At 38.3% G+C, this 15,959-nt stretch overlaps 1 protein-coding gene across 2 annotated transcripts in view; it reads left to right on the top strand.

Moving 5' to 3' along the window:
- The first annotated feature begins 588 nt into the window (after window positions 1–588).
- The window catches only part of LOC120958588 (tachykinins-like), a 31,503-nt gene continuing 16,132 nt past the window's right edge, over window positions 589–15,959 (top strand). For both annotated transcript variants that reach the window (XM_040381493.2, XM_049608902.1), the window contains exon 1: window positions 589–956. The gene's annotated coding sequence lies outside the window, so the exon portion shown is untranslated. The remainder of the gene's footprint in view (window positions 957–15,959) is intronic.

The raw sequence follows: 15,959 nt of genomic DNA, 5'->3' as shown, positions 1-15,959 counted from the left end.
ATTTGAACCTGTGTTCGTCAAATTTAAGTATTAGCAGTGCGGCTTATAAATTCAGATGTATTGTTCTTCAAGTGGCATTCTTTTGAGTAATTGTAATTTATAGAGAAATAAAAAAAAAACAAGTTTTCTAATACACACTATTCTATCTCCGGCGTCGAATGTTCCTAACCTTGTATAACTGTGCACAACAAACAAGCTAGTAACTTGCACAAATTTTACTAATTTCCTCACTAATTATCCTCACCGAAGCTCGGCAACACTTGCTCCGTTGTTCTCGGCAAATCCATAAATCCCTTAAAAATCCTATTCGAATTAGGTGTAGCATTCAGTCATCGCGCCAGCTACTGACGTTGGGTTGATTTTTCCAACAACACACAAACGCTCCACGCTTTCCACACCGAAACGCAAACCGGGACGATCGTGTCTTCCCTTCGGCTCAGTCCGTCCGCGAATTCAAATGCCCGCGAATGCTCAACGCATGCCCCATAGCGTCGAATGGCAGCGTGTGCGGACCCATTTTCCGCTCCACCCGGTGTTGTCCGGCGATGACTTTCCCGACGCTATATAAAAGGTGGCAAGTGTGATGGTTCTGAATCATTCAAACGGTTGGTGTCGTTAGCGGAGAAAGAGACAGTGCCACAGCGCGTTCATAAGCACGTGTTTTGTGCTGGGTGGGTGTGCTGAGTTGTGTTTGAATTTCACCCATCACCGGAAAAAGGAAGCGAATAGAAGGAAAAACCGTTAAAAGTGCTGCATGCATTGCACCTTACCCGTGCCGTGCACCAGACCAGCGTCCTATGTTAATATTTAGTACGTCGGGGTAGGATTTGAGTTGTATTTTTCCGCCTTTTCGGGTACTGTATCGTTCCTTTTCGACCGGACCTGATCGAGCTTTCACCAGGCACCAGGCGTTCTCTCTTTATTCTACCATCACAGGAACCCCAACCAACCAACAGGTAAGCAATTACTGTATGCTTATGAACTGCTGTATCCGATAGCGAGCTTGTTAACAAAAAAATATAGAAATAAAAAAAACCAACCCCACACCGGAAGCAACACCTCGGCTCTGACTTTGGCAGAAACGGTCCAGAGTAGGTGTTAATATGCCAGGCGAGATATTATTCTGATGGCAAGGCCACCAAAAGCAGTTGAATATTTAATTATGTTTGCGAGCAAAAGTGTTTCGTAACGGGAAATGTGCAGTGTGTGTGTGTGTTTTGTGAGTAGTGTGCATGTGTGTGAAACGAAATGATGATATTATTCATCATCCCCTTTCTGCTTACTAATATGTGATATAATTGGAAGAGTTAACGTACGAGCAATGATGCTTAAGGTGCTTAAGCTTCCTAAAAGCAAGTGACACGAGATGGGCTTTTCTCTCTCTCGAACGGATGGTGTGTAATACGATATGACTGGTTGGTGATCTTTGCACTTTGCGATAATTTACTACGAGCGCTCATTTGTGTGTACTTTATCCCTGGCACTTATCAATCATAAAAAACGGTATGAGCACAAGCAAGCTTATTCCTTTTACAACAAGAGAAGTTTGGGAAAGGTTTTTTTCTTACTAGTTTTTTGTTTTTTACTCGGCACCACCTGTGAGGCACAATGAGCTAAGCCCGGAAGTACCAGTGCTGACCAAAGAAATTCCAAATGGATTGTTTATTGATGTAACATAAAGCCATCAATAATTGAATTTTGCTCTTTTCGTTTAGCCCTTCATTTAACCCGAGCTTCCGCTTTGAACGTTGTGATCAATTAAATCGTAAATTTTTAAATGCATTACAAGCGAGATTAAAGCTACGGATGGGCCTTCATCTAAAATGTATGGGTTTAATCTGAATTAAGTACTCTGAACGAAGCTAATCGCTTGAGATCTACTTTCAGTTTTTTTTCAATGCCCAATTATAATACATGATGATGGTGGTTGGTGGTGTTGGGCACAACTTAGTCCGTATAGAAGTCCTTTTGACATACAAATACAACATACGAGCTTTTTATTTTCAGTGCTTTCCTAAATGTTCATTATGCAACTGTAAAAGTTTATATTTTACTCTTATATTAATAATTTGTATGAGTTGGATAACATTCACTTTCATAAGAAAAAAATAGTTTTTCCATAAAAATAGATTGAGAAGAGAACGTAATTGGGAAGACACACTGTATATCATTGGTTGAAAAAATATATTTAAAAAAATTCTATATTTAAAACTTAAGCAAGCAAACGGATTAGTGTTCATTCGTTCAAACAAGTTCAGTAGTGTATGGGTAGTTCCCGGAACATAGTTATCTACACAGTTCGTCTTTTGTGCTATTCGGAGATACTCGTTTTACTAAATTTAACAGTTTTTTGAGCAAATTTTACTGATTTGATAGATCAATTGACAAATGCAAAATAAATTCTCTTTTTTATCGAATTTTATAATTCTTTCAAAATGGTTTAAAATTGTAATATGCAGTCAATATTAGAACAAATAATTGATTTAATATCTAAAACTTATCTCACGTCAAGCAAAACTACACGAAAATTAGTAATTTTTTGGCTAGAAACTATGACATTCGACTTACGCAGACATAGAGCTCGCGTCCCTATTAATAGCGTCCAATAGCGTTTTTGGTCCCTATTAATAGTGTATTTCTGGGAACTCCTTTATTTGTGAAAACCTCGAACAAAATCGATGGATAATCATCTGAATCTTACTGGAAGCTCTATTCTTTTTTCCATATTACATATTATTATACATATACTTACAAGGCAAGAATAAAGCTGAATTTTGGTAGGGAGAGGTAGTTAAAGACGGACATTGCAGGAAAGATGGGCACTTTATAAACACTGGCTAAAATAATAATTCATCAATTCCACTATGTTGCATTCAATTTCAAAGTGTAACGATATATATGAAAATCTGTTTTGGAATGTCAATAAAAAATCTTAATTTCTGGTGGTATAAGCATCATGACACCAAAGTGAGAAGGACAGTTCATCATTGAGTAAAGCCTGGATTACATTCAATATTTCAATATGTTTTACAGTCATAATAGTTGGTGCATTGAATATACTATCCTTTGGTGTTCACTGGAAGTTATGGACCAACTTATCACTGAAGCAAGGATTGAAATCTGCAAAGAATGAAACAGAGGTGAAAAGAGCAGCCATACATCATATTATTACTTGCACGATGCTGATAAAACCTCATAAAACTCAATATCTCACCATAGCTTAAGTCATTTTCTGTGTACAATCAAATTTAAGAAGTGAAACTGATATGACATCATTCATCTCACTATATATAAAATCGAAAATCGCCACAATGACGTGAGAGTAAACATTTAGCTAGAGAGAGAGAGATAGCCGTGAGAGCAGAGCTCTCTTAGCAACGCGCGTTGCTGCGAAAGGACTTGCTCCATGCCACTCTGCCACCCCTCGGGTAATGAGAGCAATGGTTACTTAGATTTTTTGTTTACACAAACCGATTTGAAAACACATGGTATTGGATGTAATGATTTTTTTTTATAATTAAAGTTGCAAATTAGCCACCTGATGATAACGTGTCCTATCTCATACCCCTTCCCATTATGAATCAAGATATTCAAGGCAATATTAAAAAAAAACATGTTTGAAAACTATGCAAAATAGCTTAATTGTGAAATAATTGATATTCCAATTCATTCCATCATTGATAAAGCCAACCATACTCATTATTGGTGCTTAAGCACCTTGAATACTACATACACCGTCGTCATCGGCAGATAAGTGTGGTACAGAATATCCTGTAAAACGGGTTGCCAGGACGTCGAACATGTACACTCCCTCAAATCTTCTTCTATTTGGCGTAACGTCCTATGCGGACATGCTGGCCTGTATAGGCTTTTGAGACTTAATTCATTACCACGTAGCCGGATAGTCAATCCTTGCTACGGGGGGCCGGTGCGAGGGCTTGAACCCATGACGGGCATGTTATTGAGTCGTTCGAGTTGACGTCCACGTACCACGGGATCGCCCCAAATCTACTACTCCCTCAAATCTACTACTCCGCAATATTGGTTGAGTCGGGACCAGGTAAACGCATGACAATAAAAGGCGGTTGTAGCCGAGAGACCCTAAGTGGCCATATGCTGAAAAGCCTTGCTGAAATTCCGAGCCATAAAGCGGCGGATGTTGATGGCTTGAAAGTTAAAATTGAATTTGTAACGATTTGCTCGCGAGCAGGAAGAACTACTTATTTCAGGATGTCCTTCCGAAAAAAACACTAAAGGGAGAGATGGTTCATTGCGCAACATGACTGCAACATACTGCGCGTTAGGTGATACAACCGTGCGCACTGCATTCAGCCGGATCAGCGTCAACTGCAGAACGATTCACAATGAAACTATGCTTACTGTAACGTGCCCAAGAAGGCTGAAAATATTCTGACTGTTTCTATCAAGAGTGATATCTACCATGTGATGCTATCACCGTACTAAGGTGTTGATTAAGAACAACCACGTTATAATTAAGGAAACGTGAAATTTGAAGCAAAATCTGAAAAATGTGGGGCGGCAAGAGTAAATAAAGTAGTTTGCAAGTAAACGCGAATTTAGTTGATTGATCTGGAAAGGGCATAACAGTGTTGAACCATTCTTTTCTATAACAGTATAGATCGGAATATTAGAACTACACCTTTGGAATGGTTATATGAGGGGATATGTTCACTGTTGAAATTTGATATTTGGCGCAACAATGACATTTGTCTCATACTCAAATACCAATTCCATTCAATACTTCAAAACCAGTTTCAAGATAATAAAATAAAATTTTGACGGCGTTTTTGGAAATGACCTTTTTGAAATTTAAGACCGGGAAAATTTACATTAAAATGTTCTATGCATCTATTACTTATTATCTAACGTATGAAGCATAAGTCGAAAAAGAGTAGAAATGGAATTCGAACCATATGTGATATCATATTTTTGTAGTTCAATCTTACATTTATGGGTACAAAAAACAAAAAATGGATTGAAGCAAAAGTGAACATTTCGAAAATTGTATGTTTTTAAGTACGCAATTGGGATTGAATCTAAAAATGTTGCATATGTATTAGCCGCACTCTAATTTTTTAATCCACTGCACATCAATACGTTATTCAATGAACACGTTGTTGAGGTTACTACTTAACTATGCTTTCCAAAAAATCACGCCGATAACTAAAAAATAGTAATCAAAAAATTATACATTTGTAACAACAGAGGCATGGAACGTATCAGTTTGAAAATTACAAAATTGCGTGACTTGGCTCAAAAGTATCCTCATCGATATTTAACGGTTCTGCAAAGTACAGTAAGAACTGTACAGGAAGTTCCAAGGTTAACACATTTGTGGTGTAACGCATAAGAACAAATAGGTGTTTGAGTTATGGTTGTTGCCACTGAACGTGTAGAGTTTGAAAATAATTCGAAATTTGAGAACATCCGGTAGATTTTACCGGGCCTTAACTAGTTAATAGATAAAAGATTCTACAGCTTTTCAAAGAGCTACGTGTGAATATTGCATTTTGCCTTGGTGAAAAAATGGCCTATAATGACTGAAGAATAAATTCACCAAATTTGTTAAGGTTGCGTACTTAAATAATTTTGAAAAATAAAATTACATTGTTCTTCCTTCAATTCGAAGCAACCGCAGCTGATTATGCTGGAGTAGTGGTCTCCAACCTGTAGTCCGCGGATTTACTTGTGTTTCGTTGCGTTAACAAAAGTTGTCCGCGAAAGAATTGATATTTTTGAAAAGAAAGGTTTATTTCAATACATTAACCAATTTTTCCCAGAATCAAAAATACATTTTCAATAGGCTTGTTGGACACTGCAACATGACTGTTTCTTTCGCCCTCAGTAAATTATTAATTTAGTGAAAACAAACATTGTTTTAAGCTGTCCAATGCTTTATTTTTTATTCAAAGACGCTAAAAAATCCGTCACGTGTTGTGGGTTTTGATGAAAGAGTGACCTTGCATCTGTTGCTCAGTCTAGATCGGGATCCTTTGGGACAGCTCATCCCAATAAATGGTAGACGCTGACTACACTAAGCATTTTCTGTGTCACCCTCTTTCGGGAATCACAAGAAACAACACTGGGCCAGCGAATCGACCGTTAATAACTATTAACAATGCTTGTCTAGAATAAGATTTAAAAAATTTTTTGATCAAAAACTTTTAACTAAATCTACAAAATGCATGCCTTCAATAGATGTGGGCCGCGGGAAAAGTTTTTTCACAGCCAAGTGGTACGCGATCCTAAAAAGGTTAGAGACCACTATGCTAGAGGAGTCAAAAAAGGCCTTAGTGTATGGTCTCTAAGATTTACACCTGAGCGAAACGGTGGTTCCAGATTAATAGGCAATTGAGTATTTTCGGCTTTGACACAGAAAACAGTAATTAATATTAAGAATCCTCTTATTCTTCAAGCGTTTTCTAAAAGTGTTCATCTCACCACATAGTGTCCGTCTTGACAAAACATAACAAAACTTCATAATATATAATATATTTTTAAATTGATGACAGTAATATAAGATCGAAACTCAAAGGATTCATCACATTTTCTGAATGAAAATAACGGTATAAAAATAGGCCTGCATTTTTTTTTTTTTTTTGGTTGGTTTTTTTATTCATGAGAAACAGTCCAAAAAGGCCGTATAACTAGTTTTTTTTGTTTGTTTTATATATCACTGGATGTTGTTTTGTTTTATGCATCACTGGATTTTAAACAATGTTGTTTAGTTTGAAGTTTAACTAATCAGTCTTTACATACCTCCCCCTACAAGATATTGATACTGATGTAATGATAGCTGGAGTTATTATATGCCCTTTTAAACATATAATATTCTTCAAATTGCAAGTGATCTTCTTCGCATTATTCCTAAGGTCACTAAAATTATCAGCAAAGTTTTCACAATTCCTCTTCCTTTTAACAACAAGTTTAAAATAAGACACTGATACATCACGAATTTGAGAGCGACTTATAGCTTACGGGACATATTATACCGGCTAAGCAACTTCTCTCCTTCATAGTTGTCAAATAATATATTTAGCAGTCTGAGTACCCATTCCAAGGCTAATCGGCCCTTCAAATGTCCGTTACTGAAAATGTTTCCTTTAATCCGCTCTTAGATGTCCGTATGTGTCCGGCTGTGTGATCTTGGAAAGGCACCGGAATAGAGCAGGGCTAGCATTCAAAGATAATTTACTTTTTTTCCCCGGTTCATTGCAAATAAAACCACACAACATACAGCATGAAAGGTGGAATGAAAGTATACCTGACCGCGAACCGGTCGGTACGTGAGCATAATCTTTATGCCACGTTGCTAGCGCATTATTTGCATTTGCTCTCCACTGTTTCTATTTCGTTGACCATCGCTGGGTATGAATATTCATGCACAATACGTGATACTTTCGCACCCAGAACAACGGCTTGTGTATTAATATATCACTATCAATGTAACTGTTCTATGGACGCGTCCTTGAATTTTTTTTAAAACCGCATTCGTTGTTTTCGCTTCTGAGCCACCCTTCAGAGATGCCTTGCTGCAGGATGCTTCTGCCTTCTCGAAGGCGCATCCCGCGCGACATCGACCACATCATCTTTCCGAAACGGTGGGAGAAAAGGGAAACCAGGCACACTGGAATTAAATTTACCACAAATTCCCCGAGAATCGTGCAACAGACCAACGACTAGCAACGGTACTCTATTTAGTCGCATCGCCGCTTTGGATGCCTGCCGTTTGTATTAAATAAATCGGAAACAACTATCTGGCAGCTGGCAGCTTCTTTCACTCAGCTTTAGCGTACGCCCGATTTCGCCCTCAGTTGTTCTGCAAATCTCCCTTACACGCCACAGCCTAGCCTGGTCAGCCCCAAAGCGAACGGCGAAAGGCGTCAAGCTCCGGAAATCATATTATCCATCTACGCCCTTCCCTGTGTAGACCCGTTGTGTGGTGTTATTGTAGCATCGCGAGCTTGATGATTTAGTGTGCTTGATGATGAAGATGGGCAAAGTTGTTTATAAAATGTGCAGCGAACCAGCTGGTGCATCAAGGTGCAAGAAGTTTGTGAGTTTAATCATCTTGAAAAAATGTATCATCTTCTAGTTTACACGTCGGACGGAGAACAATTGTACATTATACATTAAAGTTATTTAAACTCAAATGAGAATGCTGCAGTGAACAAGATCCACCGATAGTTACATATTGTTACTAGGGAGCGTTGAACGCTTTATTTTCCCAACATCTCGTATCGTAATTTCATTATCCTTGTTCTTGCATATTCCATCCAGTACAATCTCACCGGGTAAAAGCGTTCAAACAGTGAACGAAACCAACATAAACTCCATATTTTAAAACTACCGCTTTCCAACCAAACCCATCTTGGCATGTGCGTAAGTGTTCTGGGTAGGACGTGTTGAAGGCAATCTACGTCACCATGGTGTGAACACCTTGGGCGATGTATTTCATTAACCAGTTAAGCGGCTAGCAACTCCGAGAAGCATCTGGCGATTTAGAGGAGCTATTATTCTTCATTAGTACTGTGGTACAGGCAAGGGTACTCGAATCGAGTGGCCGTGAAGGTCGGTTCTAATTGGAATCTATCAAAGTTTATTATCGATTTTAAACATGCCCGCTTTCATGTGCCCCGGCACAAACACTAAAACAATGCTCCCAAAAACTAATGCGATCCATGTCAAAGTTATTGAATTTGGTGCACGTTTGATGAATGAGTTTCGGACAAAATGGAAAATAGGGATTTGTTTGTTATGTCCTGCGAAAACTCTCACCCGTTTTAGTGATCAAAGTTTTAGCAACGGCCTGCAAGACCATTTTATCTGAAAGTACTTGGAAACAAAACGGAGTATGATGTTAAAATAATGTGTTAATTATAGCTCATATGTTTTTATCTTCTTTCTACGTTTATCTTTTTCACTGCCGAAAAAAATAATCACAAACTACTCTGCTACGAAAGGATTCAATAGATTAAATAAAATATCTTCATAATGGTTGTAGATGTCCATAATAGGAATGCTAATTTATGTTTCACAAAACATAAAAATAGTATATTTCTGCAAAACAATTATGCATCAAAAGTGATGAGATGGTGTCTAACACTTGTATCGTTTTATTATTCTTCTTCTTCTATTTGGCGTAACGTCCTACGCGGACATGCCGGCCTATACAGGCTTTTGAGACTGAATTCATTACCACGCAGCCGGATAGTCAAACGGGGGGACAGTCCATTCTAGGCTTGAACCCATGACGGACATGTTATTGAGTCGTTCGAGTTGACGGCTGTACCACGGGACCGCACATATCGTTTTATTATGATTTTATTCGAGTGGTGGTTTCTGCAAAACAACGTATGGTATGATATGTTGCGTTTTATTCTAGATGATTAAAAAGAATAAGTTAATTTAGTTACAGTACAATTGAATATAAAAGTAATTTCTAAAGGTCATCTGACAATGGATTCGGTTAAGGATTTGTCTCAAATCACCGAAGCACCCTTTTCAGGAAACGGAGCGTATTCCAAAATCATATATTCTTTTTGTGTTGTAACGTGGGTTTTGTGATATTAAATGTTGGTGTTACTAGCTACATTAACTGCACACGTATCTAAACTTTATCAATTAGTACAAATGTATTATTAACAGCTTGAATTAAGACTCGACTGCTTACACCGAGGACGTTCTTGTAAGTCCGCGTTACAACCAACGTGTACGGCACCATCGCTCCCGTTCATTACCCTGGCGAGCGATCATTGCCCTATCCTGCCGAACCGCTCTCACAAACACATCAACACGCTGGCAGGACTGTCAGCGGTGAGTGACTGCAATAACGGCGATCGCAAGTTCGGCAGGTCGGGTCACAACAATTCTGTCTATAGAAATAAACCTATACTTCGAAATCTAGGACAATAGGCGTATGATCGAGCCAACAGTGTGCTCATTTTGTGTTACTCTTTTCGCAACAGGATGCGTGCATAAGCACCGAACTCTGTATCACCTGTCCATAACAAAGAAAGCAAAATAAAATTAGGAAAACAAGAAACAAAGTAGGGAAGAATATGAAATATGTAAGTGATTTTGGAAAGGAAACTCAAGGAGTTAAGTAATGTAACTGTAGCTAATTTAAATATACAGCAGAACATCGATAATCCGGAGAAAATTAACCGACGGGTGGCTTAACCATGCGCATGAATTTAACAGCTTCATATATCAATCATAGCAAACATTTGCAGCGATCGTTAAATTACTCGTAAAAAACATCTAGTGTCTAGTATATTTTCCGGTCTCTTGGTAGAGTCGTCAACTCGTACGACTTAACGGCATGGATTCAAACCCCGAATGGACTTTGCTCCCGTACGTAGACTGACTATGCTACTATGGTAGTTAATAAGTCACTGAAAGCCATGCCCATTAGTGGCCCAAGGGCCTTGAACGATAACAGTTTTTTTTTGTGGCAAAGAAGAACATTTTTGAACTTAATTTTTGTTAACAAATTAGTTAATTTGGTCAGGTTATAGGGCTGCGCCACTAAATTTCAGGAGTGCTCAGAAGTGAGCGACGAAATTATTGGTCTCAAAACGCAATTAAAATAAGTAGCTGATGACAACTCCTTTGGAGACCTAAAACCAAACCATACCTTTAGCGGTCTAGAAACCGGTTTACCATTAGTTCTTCAGGTTCAGGAGCCGATCAGGCCGAAGGAGCCAAACCTCAGGCCGGTCCTGTTGGTCACCAAACTACACCTGGCAGTACATATGCAGCGTAGAAATAGCGTAGCAAATAGAGTACGAGTGTTGGAAACAGCGTAGGAAATAGCGTAAAACTTTCAGCATTTTTTATATAGATTTAACAAATGTTTTATCGATTATTGAAAAACATATAATTGCAGTGATAAATCGATTGGTATTTAGTAAATTGTTAATATAACCAGTGAAATTTATAAGAATCATACATTTTCGATCCGTTCTACTATATTATTTTTTTAAATCCACGCTATTAATATATTTAAAATTTTCATACTTCAGCATCAACGAAGAAAATGTGTCAAAAAAAAATTGTGCAAAGGTAGCGGAATTTGGGGCAAGTGTGCCATACGGGGCAAGAGTGCCACCAAGCATTTTTCCTTAAAAACTTTAGTTTAATGATCAATTGTGTATACAGTTGGTTGCTTTCTAATGACTAGGTATTCTGAGCCTAATTTCATATAGATCAACCGATATTTCCCATTGTTTTGAACTGATTTATATTGAGTTTCAAAATTGAGCAGAATATTATAATTTTTTAATCCAACCAAATAAGCTCTCAAAAATCATGCGAACAATCAACCGAGAAAATATTTACACCACCATATAGCTGAGAAAACGTGAAATTTTTTGTGGGGTTAGTTGAAAAAAACTGTCTTTTTGTCACTGAAAAATTCAATTTAAAAAAAGTTACAACTTTTGGGGCAAGTGTGCCATCTCTGTTTGGGGCAAATGTGCCACCATCTTTCATAGGCGCGAGCTGTCAACAATGTAAACATTGTTGTAGCGTGCTGCGGAATGGTGCGCTATTGTGAGCGGATTCCACGCAAGGTGTTATAAATGACAAGGTGAAGTTGTTCAGAGCAAAATGACATTTCTCGACTTGACATTTCTCTTCCGTGGGCTCCGGTATAAAGATCGTGGAGGGCTGGTGCGGGGTAATGAAATTTGTATGCAGAGAGTGACAGATGTCCCCCACAATGTCGCCCAGCAAAGGCGATAAAAATCAACCTTCTAAATACATTATCCTTGATTCCACGCCAGAAAAACAGAAAGGTAACAAACCATATTGTGGTATCAAACGTTGGTTCATTTGTGACTAAATACATGTAGGAATACATACACTAGTGGTACAAACGTAATAATTTCCAATTATCTAAGAAATACGGTTATTTTAACCAGGTGGCCGTCTTGCCCCATACGAGTGGCACTCTTGCCCCATAGCCCAAAAAACAACGTCTTTTTGGACCCTTTTAAAACGCTTCAAAAACTGTTTTGTTTGCACTTTTTTCAAGCGAAACTCATTTATAAGTGAGGAAATAGATGTAAAATGGTTATGAGATTTAAATCGGCTTTTGAAAAACACGTTTTAGTGAGTTATAACTTGAAATGCTTAAGGTGGCACACTTGCCCCAAGTTCCGCTACAATGCGTCCTACTTTCTTGTTGTCAGTTTTTATGACGTACAATCAGTATCGACGGCGCTTGTTTTGCAGTTTGAACAACTTTGGCAAATTCTTCAATACGTTGTGTCGCATGTGGCAAATGAAGTGAAAAGCACATTCAAGTAGCACCCTATGCCAACAGCTATACCTGATATTACAGGTATAGGAGTGGCAACTGATCAAACAATCGAAGGATTGCCATCTGTTTTAATATCGTGTTTTTACGACAAGGCGTGTGCCAAGACGTTCATGCATATCTTGAGCGTTTATCATTATTGCAGCCATGTCTTCAATGTCATTGCTTAATCGTTCCACATCTGCTATTCACTTTACTTCGTCGCCTTATTAGACATGATTTTCGCAAAGGATGGCCCGTAGCATTGTGGCTTCATCAATCTTCAGCCCTTTGTTAAAATTCATTCACAGCTCTCATTCGCTGATCATCGCGAATTTCAACTTTGTTCGCTTCTGTTTAGTTATGAAGTTCCACAGTTTTCAGATCGATTCGACCCTCCTGTTGTCATTCAATTGACCCACATCTAACCTTGTCTTAGTTATCCGCTTCTCAAGATGTTGAATCCATCAAATGTTGTGATCACAACGAACTCATTATAATTTGAATGGTACGTATGCTTTTTAGGGGTCACTTCGCAAGCCGTCACACGCTTCCTTTGGATGTCAAACGACCCCTTTCTTCTATCTCTTTTTTAATGTGAATACGCTCTAGATTACTTGACCTTCTATCTTAAAAGTGAGTTGGTCCGTACTTGTAACTGTTATGGGCAGCGGTGCCTATTCCAGGACTCATCGTGTCATTTGGGCTGTCACCGGTCGACTTCCAGGAAAATGATGCGCACACTAGCACACGCACATTAAGCGTACAATTGTGTGTTGTGCGCGTAACACGGCACATTGACCGATCGAAAAGAACTCTCGGCAGGGCAGGTGCGCGGCCCGTATAGTAGCGGAATTTGGGGCAAGTGTGCCATAGGGGCAAGAGTGCCACCAAGCATTTTTCCATAAAAACATTAGTTTAATCATCAATTGTGTATGCAGATGGTTGCGTTTTAGTGATTAGCTATACTGTGCCGAATTTCATATAGATCAATTGATTTTTTCCATTGTTTTGAACTGTTTTATGTTGAGTTCCAAAATTGAGCAGAAAATTAGTGTGTTTTAATCAAACCAAATAAGCTGTAAAAAATCATGGGAACAATTAACCGAGAAAATATTCATACCACCGTAGTAGTTAAAAAGTTAAGTTAAGTTAAAAAAAACGTGAAAATTGTATGTGGTTAGTTGAAAAAAACTTTCTTTTTGTCTCTGAAAGATCCTATTTAAAAAAAAGGTACAACTTTTGGGGCAAAAGAGCCACCTCTATTTGGGAGGTGAGCCACCACCATATGTCATAGGCGCGAGCTGTCAACAATATAAACATTGTTGTAGCGTGCAGCAGTATGGTGCGCTATTATGAGCGGTTTCCACCCTGGAAAAAACAGACCAGTAACAAACCATATTGTGGTACAGTTGGTGGTCAAAAAGGGTGCATTGGTGATTCAAGACATTTAGAAATACATACACTAGTGCCACAAACGTAAAAAATTCCAATTATCTAAAAAATACGTTTATTTTAACCAGGTGGCCGTCTTGCCCCATACGGGTGGCACTCTTGCCCCATAGCCCAAAAAAACAACGTCCTTTTCGACCTTTTTTCAACGCTTCAAAAAGAATTTTGTTTGCTCGTTTTTAAAGCGAAATTCAATTATGAGTAAGGAAATAGATGTAAAATGATTATGAGATTTAAATCGGCTTTAGATAAACACGTTTTATTGCTAAGAGTGGTACACTTACCCCAACTTCCGCTATACGTTGTACAGTGTTTATAGTATTGCATGTTGATTAGTATTCCATTTATTATTACTTATTGTGTAAAACTTTTAAGTAATAAAGAACCAAAGATCTCGGCCATAACACTAAAGTTATGCGTACTGCAACACTTCGAAGCCACTACAGCAAAATATGCAAAATTGCAACTGTTTTTGATATCTTCAAAATAGTGTGATAAGAACTTGAGAATGATTTCTGCGTTTGTTAGACGATATGAATATTGCAGTTACAGTTTGTATGATACCGGAGCAAAGGGTTTGTCCCGTAAAATTGCGTAGCTGCTGCCTATCTGGAAAGGATACATAAATAAAATAGCGTTCATTACGGTTGTGTCCATTCATCTACGATTGTACATCTTCCACCACCAGTAGTGGAGGATAAAGATGTAATCACCATTTCTAGTGTAATATCCTGGAGATTTGACCCCTGATAAGACCATAGTGCCCAATATGCCGGATCAGAATACGACCATCACCGTGACAACTGTGCGATAATCTGAATGTCAAAGTAAAGATCATTCGTTTACGGATCGTTGTACTGACAACACCTTCAGCCTTCTGTTTATTCTTCTACTTTGCGATTTTGTGCCTTTGTTATAACTTGAACGTTTAATTCAAATTGGTAAAATTCGAGGTTTTACACTAGCAACGTATTTTTCCCCCAAAAATCAAAATACCCGATTTTGTACTTTTGCATTTGTACACAGATATCTGCTATCATTCGTATTAAAGATTTCTTATTTGAACAGCTTTATCTGTTCGCAGACAACTGAAGTGATAAACCTACTGTGTCTGCTGCTATACACACACGATGCCTCGTGTGTGTGTGGTAGTAGTTTCTAACATCGGAGTGTTGGAAATTTTAGCTATAAATACTGAGGAACGTTTACAGCTTTTCCATAGTCGTGCAAAATAAGTTATGATGCAAGTGATTAGTCTAGTGCTTTTGGGACTGCTCTGCACTAATGAGATTGCAGCAAAAGCAGGAGGTCAATGTGGAGCGCAGAGCCATATTAATGTCAAGACTGGAGCTAAAGAAGTAGTGCAAAGTGGACGCATTTTGAATGGCCTCAAAGTGAACCCTGAGAGATATCCATTCATTGTTAACATTTACTTTGAGGATCAGTTCTTGTGCAGTGGTAATATCATAACTCCTTCGCACGTACTTTCATTGGGTTTTTTTTTTTTTTTTACTCTGCAACATTTCTTTCAAGAGTGAGTATTTTCATGCTATTTTCTATGAGAATATTGCTTTGAAATTTTCGTATTTCAGATGTCTATCTACGGAGGTGGCACATCTCCGTTATCTGGAGGAATTTCCATACCCGTGAATAAAATAACAATCCATCCTAACTTTGAATATCGTTATGGTAGAAGCGATTTTGATGTGGCTGTTATATCTGTTCCAATAAATACATTCCAAGGCATGGCTAATATGGCTTCGATTGCACTTCAAACATCAGAAGTATTACCCGGATCTCGATGCTATGTCATTGGATGGGGTGTATCGAAGATTTTTGGTCCAATTGATTTAAACGGATTGCATTACGGAACCATGAACATTGTGTCACAGAGTGCCTGCTCTCGTTCATGGGCCTCCGTAAATGAGAATGTTACTTCCAAGTAAGTATGTCAACAGATAGGAGTATCAAAACTCCGTTGGTTGGTTCGTTCGTGTTTATTATGAAAACGCTACTCTCTCTCTCCCATAAGCATGATCTGCGCTAAATACTGTTTCGGAGTGGATATCTGCGCTGGCGATTGGGGTGGTCCGCTCTTTTGCGATGGAAAACTTACCGGATTGACTGCGATGACACAAACCGGGTGTTATGATGGTAGGCCAGTAATATTTACTAGGATTAT

Source organism: Anopheles coluzzii, chromosome 3, assembly GCF_943734685.1.
Source record: "Anopheles coluzzii chromosome 3, AcolN3, whole genome shotgun sequence".
Taxonomy (NCBI): domain Eukaryota; kingdom Metazoa; phylum Arthropoda; class Insecta; order Diptera; family Culicidae; genus Anopheles; species Anopheles coluzzii.
Note: the sequence above shows the minus strand (reverse complement) of the source record. Positions and strands in the feature narration are given on the sequence as shown.